Source organism: Pinus tabuliformis, chromosome 3_1 (assembly GCF_031772625.1).
Source record: "Pinus tabuliformis cultivar Carrire ecotype Pingquan chromosome 3_1, CPIR1, whole genome shotgun sequence".
NCBI classification, from domain to species: domain Eukaryota; kingdom Viridiplantae; phylum Streptophyta; class Pinopsida; order Pinales; family Pinaceae; genus Pinus; species Pinus tabuliformis.
Genome location: NC_142301.1, coordinates 423,500,470 through 423,506,943, shown reverse-complemented (window position 1 = coordinate 423,506,943; position 6,474 = coordinate 423,500,470). Strand labels below are relative to the sequence as shown.

Here is a 6,474-nt window from a genome sequence, read left to right as displayed (position 1 = left end):
ATGGAAGCATTGTATGAAAATTCGTTCCAGCAGCCTACAGAACTCTCAGAGGAAACTTTGCAGCAAGATCAAAATCAGCAGGTTAAAGATTTCCATATGACTGAAAATGATGAAAAAAGTAGTCCTATTCCAGTTCTGGTTGAAATAAATGAGGATATGCAGGAAAATGATGTTCCAATCTCTGAAAATGATGATGATAAACCAGATCGAGAGATGGATTCTGATGAGGAAAAATATGTTGTTTCAGATCTCATAGAAGAGAATTGCATTGTTGAGACTGCCTTAAATGAAGAAGCCAGAGTTAAAAGCCTAACTGCCCTCATCTCATTAGAATACAGCCTTCATGAGGAGGTAATCCAGTCAATGTATGAAAAACAAGATCAGACCTTCATTCAATACATTCACACCACAGAAGATCAAAACATTCAGGATTTCCATTCAGATTCCTCTTCATATGTTTCATGTGTTGAAATGTTTTTCCAAGAAGATATCTGCTCATCTACCTGTTCAGAGCTTTTTGAAGCCCATGATTATACTTTTACTGAAGTGCATGATGAAGGAAGATCAGAATTTGAAGCAAAGGACACCTTGTTTCTTCAGCAGTAGGAAAGACTTCATGTTTTTCAAGATCCAATGGCAAATCTGTTGCAGCCAGCAGTGAAGGTGATTGTTGCAGTATTCAGTGATGAAGGAGATCAGGGTCAATTAGCTTTTTAGATGCCCAGTGATCAGTTTTTATTGTTGACTAGCAGATCTGATAGGAAGAATCAGTCAAGAAGCCATCTTCTTGATTGGTTGCATTCGCATTTTGATATAGTTTGAGGATATATTGTCTTGTAAGAAACACGGGTGGCCATGTACTGCCACCCAACTTTAAGTTTTATGTTTAGGTCTTTGCCATTTTGAGTTAGTTTGTTAGAGTCAAGTTTTTCAGTCATTTCAGTTTGCGTTGAGTCAGTTTAAGTCGAGTTTCAGTCAATAAATTGAGTCATGTTGGTTTGTCGGAATAATGGACTCCATAGCCCAATGGATGAAGGCACTGTCTAGCTCTCCTAGAGATCTGATGTTCTTGGCACCTCCATGGAGCGATAGCTGCCATCCCAATTGGAGCCAATGTTAGACTCAATCTTGTCAGTCTTCTGTCAGAGTCAAATTCACCAAGGTTCATTTCTCGTCATTTGCAGTCATCAAATACCAGTTTGGTCAAAAAGGGTCATTTTAATCCTTGAGTCCAGGGTTTTGTCTCCAGAAGTGTTCACTAACGCCTGCAGGCCAAAGAGAGCTTCAATAAGGTTTCACTTCAAGATCCACATTATTAATAATGTTGAAGGATAGTTCTTCTTCAAAACTCTGTTTTAAAGAAGAAATTATTAAGTTCGTTCAATACATGGTTGATAAGGTTTTACAGCTCTTCAGGCAGCCCTGCCCATCTTGCTAGGTTCAGCAGCCCCTATCCCTGCAAAAGCACAAACAGACAGAACATCATCAGCACAAAGAGACAAAGCAAGATCTACAGGGGTTGGAGCGGGATTTTTCAAAGCTAATCTAGTTATATCTCATATCAACAAGTGTATGATTGAAGCCCCTAGACAACATTAAGTACGAGAAAATTCATTTACTCAATACAGTACCAGTTTTCCTTCATTGAAGATGGCCCTGCAGACAAATCAAATGAAATACTATTGGAAATGAAGGGAACTTTTGGACCACATGATTGTAGGCTACTATGTATTAATTCTTCACAATCAAATGAAGAGATCTTACCAGAAGATATCTGGACTCCTTTTGTTTCATCATCTTTGATAATTCATCATCTAACCATGTTCTAGGCCACTATTTCAAATGAAATGACTTGGAACAGATTAATGAATTCATGCAAGAATTTTTTGTAAAGAATATTATCCCATACATGGAGCAGAAAATACGCTCCTTGAATCGATAGGTTTCAGCAACAAGGAAGAGGTTGAAAAATCAGTTTAAAAACCTTTGGTGGCATAAGGGGAAGGATGATACTGCTGATGTTTCGAATGGGTCCATCTACACATTTTGTTCGATAGAGTCTCAGATCAGAATTTTGGGAGACTATGCCTTTATGTTGTGTGATTATGAACTTGCTCTTTCAAATTATCGATTGTTATCTTGTGACTAGAAGATTGGCAAGGCCTGGAAGCATTATGCTGGTGTTCAGGGGATGATTGGACTTTCACTATTTATGATGGATCAATCAAGAAAGGAAGCAGAGTATTCCATGGAAACAACTTTTACAAGTTATCAGAAAATAGGTGCCTCAGGTCAGAGATATGCCACAAGATGTGCACTTTGGTGGTCGGAATTGCACAAAGTTAGGGGGCAATTCAAGGAGGCTTCCAATGTCTACTTCCGTATCTCTAGTGAGGAACCAAGCTTACATGCAGGTATTTTGCTGTAGCAGGCATCCTATTTTTATTTGCGTGCAAATCCACTCATGCTCAGGAAATTTGGATTCCATCTTGTCCTTGCAGGAAATCGCTACACTATATGTGGACAGCGGAAACATGCCATTAGAGCATATATGTGTGTTCTTCCTGTATTTGAAGGCGATGGATGGAATTATATCAGAGACCATGTCCACTTTAATCTTGGAAGATGGTATGCTGTTATCGGGAAGTCAGAACTGGCCATTCAACATTTAATGAGGTTACTTGCATGTAGTCATCAATCAGTTGTAACTCAGGAAATGTTTCTGGGAGATTTCCTGCGTGTTTTTGAGAGTGTTGGTAAAAAAGATGAAATGTTCAAACTGAAGTTGCCTGCCATTAATATGACATCACTGAGAATTCATTTTGAGGATCACCACACATATGCCTCTGCTGGAGCTATTCTTTTACCAGAAAAGACATGGCAATATTTGGAGGAAGGATTAGTTCCATCGACATCCCTGACATCAAGTAACTGGTTAGATTCTGCAGCAAGGTCTTCTTCCAAATCTTTGAAAGGAAAAGATAGCAATATTTGTATTGCTGGAGAGGCTATAAATGTGGAGCTTGAGTTTAAGAATCCTCTTCATATCCCTATTGATATATCTACAGTTTCCCTCATATGTGATTTCATTCCTGAAATGATGTCGGAGAACATTGGTGTTGGTCATCATGGAGAAAAAGAAATTGGATCTGAAATTGCACTATCTAATCATAGCATCGATGAAGAGGGGAACATATATGATCGTGGTGCTTCTTCATTGGTTTTATCTGAGGAGGCTTTTAGTCTGAAAGGAGGTCAAAGTATGATGGTACATTTGAAAGTGACTCCTAAAATGGATGGTTTCCAGCATACGTTGACAGTTGATTTGTATACTCTGAGTTCTGTTCAATACAAATTCAGTCAGGGAAAGGTACGGTGCCCAAAATTATGCTTCCAGAAGACATTAGACTGTTGCAATTTAAAGCTTTCCATTCCTGGCATACTGAGCTCTTTGTGCATATTAAGGTTGATATTCTTCCAAATCCATGGCTGAAGATTGTTAGTGTTCCAGATCAAACTTTCGATGATGGAGCAATCTGTCATGCTTACAATCAGAGCACAGCAAGTCAATCACAAATAAGTAATCAAACTATGGTGAATGAAGTTAGATTGTACATTGAGACTTTTATGAGTGAGATGACGAAATGGGAGAATGATTTCAAACAACTTGGGACCAAAGTTAAAAAGCGTGAGGATGAATTGAGGAAATTAGAAACCAATTTAAGTGAAGTGAATAGTTCTCTGAGTGACTTGGAAAGAGAGCTCAACAAATGTACCTTTGCTTCAAAAAGTGATGGGAAGGCAAATTCAAATCCATATTCACACAGTGTTGAAGATACTTTAAAAGAAATCAATAGACAGGGAATCACTGCAGCTTCCCTCTGGCTTCACTTAAGTAGGGTGAATGTTCAATCAAGAAAACTCCCTATCATACAAGACGTGGTTGGAGTTGTTGCCTTGTTAGGGAAAGTAGAGGATGATGCCATCATTCGGGCACTATCTGAGTAGGTGGGAAAGGAGAATATGCTCGCAATTGTCTGCAAGTCTCATGGAGAGGTTGAAGCACTTGAACTGTATGATTGTTGTGGTAGCATAAGGACAGAAAGAGGTCTTCATGGCCTAGCAAGTGCCCAAAAATAAAAAATTAATGGAAGGTTCCGTGTGATTTTCCTTGAGGACTTAAGGTCTTATGAGGGGGGATTCAATGTTGGTGATCCACAAAAGAAACAAGGATGAAATTGGCAGCGCGGCGCATAGGATGACTGGTGCGACGCACTGGGTGTGCGTGGCGCATAGGGACCTGTTCCGCAGTAGAAATTTACATGGGCATGGTGCACTGGTACAGCACGACACACTGGGTGTGCTGCGCGGTGCACACAACCCGAAAGCCTGAGAATTGCCCAGATTCACTCCAATTGCCCAAAAACGCGTGAATTCACCGTGTGCCAGTTGTCTGTGATGGAGAACAAGGAGGGGAATATAGCACATGCTCATGTCGCCATCGAGGCTGCAGCTGATAATGGCGCTCAGCTTGTAGTGTTGCCGAAGATATGGAATGGTCCATATTCAAATGCTAGTTTTCCAATATATGCTGAAGACATAGATGCTGGTGGAAGTGCATCTCCTTCAACATCCATGCTTTCTGAAGTTGCTCGTAGCAAAGGGATCACAATAGTTGGTGGATCAATTTCGGAACGTAGTGGTGATCACCTCTACAACGCATGTTGTGTATTTGGAAAAGATGGAGAACTGAAAGCTAAACACAGAAAGATACATCTTTTGACATTGATGTTCCTGGAAAGATTTCTTTTATGGAATCCAAAACACTTACAGCGGGCAATACCCGACAATCGTAGACACAGATGTAGGGCGTATTGGGATTGGAATTGTTATGATATCCGCTTTCAAAAATTGGCTATGCTGTATGCAGCAAGAGGTGCACACTTAATATGCTATCCTGGAGCTTTCAACATGACTACTGGTCCGCTTCATTGGGAGCTACTACCGAGAGCCAGGGCAGTCGATAATCAGTTGTATGTTGCTTCATATTCACCTGCTCATGACATAAATGCAGGCTATGTTGCCTGGGGCCACTCCACTCTCGTTGCGCCGTTTGGAGAAATTGTTGCAACAACGGACCATGAAGAAGCAACAGTCATAGCAGGTATTGACTATTCCCGAATAGAGGAAAGAAGGATGAATATGCCACTTGAAAAGCAGCGACACGGTGATTTGTATCAACTCATTGACGAAAAAAGATTGGACAAAGAAAAGCATTGATCGCGTTTTACTCATTGACACCCAAAAAACATTGATCGTGTTTCTCATATTCGCAAAGGTTATTGTACAACTAATTTTATCTACATTGATTATAGTACCTGCCAGTTTCATCCAATATAAACAACTATGAATGCAACGAATAAACATTTTGGCCAAAAAGGAATATGTTGCGGTTGAAAATATGCATCTGAGTCTGAATTTTGTGATGGGGCTCATGAGAGGGTATCCATCCATTATACATTGTGAATGAAGCAAAACGTTTAGAGCGCTTGGCAATTCGTTGCTAAGTATATGACCTTTGGTCCTACACAGAACAAATATGTTACATACATCCGGGCGATTTAGGATTACCTGTGTAAACGAGCTGGCCAACAAAGAGTTCCAAAAGTCAATAATATTAATGAGAATCAAAGTGTTTCCTCCAGACATGCTACAATATTTAGCTGTTTACACATAAGAGATACAGGCGAAGCACATCTATAACCCAGTGACAAATACAGTAAGGAGTATATGAAGAGTATCACAATGTCTGTGCTACAGATTCAATTAGCTCGAAGGGTATGTTTGAAACTTATTCAGAGACAGAGGTCCTTGTGGGCATTTCATGGCACTTGTTAATGCTGATGGATCTGGCGCTAATTATAAAAATTGGTTTTAAACGGCAAAAGAGAAGGTGAAAGGTCAAAAGCCCAATTAAATGAAGAATACCTACCATAGCCGAAAAATAGGAAACGATGGTCTATTTCTGACTTCAGTTACAATTTCAAGGGATTCACACCTACAGATGTCACTTTTTTAGATCCGAGCAAAATGTAACGCTGCTCCTTTAGCGATGGATGGCTTTTCATCTTCAGTTAGTAATGATTAAATCATCCCATATTCTGAATCGATTCATTTTTTGATAGAGTGAGTCTATTTATTGTATAGAAAATTTTTGAAGAAAGAGTTCTGAGTTCTGGCAAACAGTGGGAGAGCTGTGAAGGAAAACTTCACTGTACAGTTTTTTGACAGGGATTTAATGAAAAGATACAGCTCTAACTCCTGAGATTCTTGTGGTGTGAATTTAGCACTTGTCTTTTCCTTTGTTTCATATGTAGCTTGTTAGGTTTCCATTTCATTTCATAATCATTTCTAAATGAATACTTTTAAGTGAGAAAGGCAAAATCCAGTTTGCTGCTCTACCTTGGGAAGGTA

At 39.6% G+C, this 6,474-nt stretch overlaps 2 pseudogenes; both read left to right on the top strand.

The window, feature by feature from the left end:
- Positions 1-4,008, top strand: LOC149187544 (uncharacterized; annotated as a pseudogene).
- Positions 4,009-4,023: 15 nt separating this feature from the next.
- On the top strand, positions 4,024-5,423 carry LOC149187543 (omega-amidase, chloroplastic pseudogene; annotated as a pseudogene).
- The last annotated feature ends 1,051 nt before the right edge of the window (positions 5,424-6,474 follow it).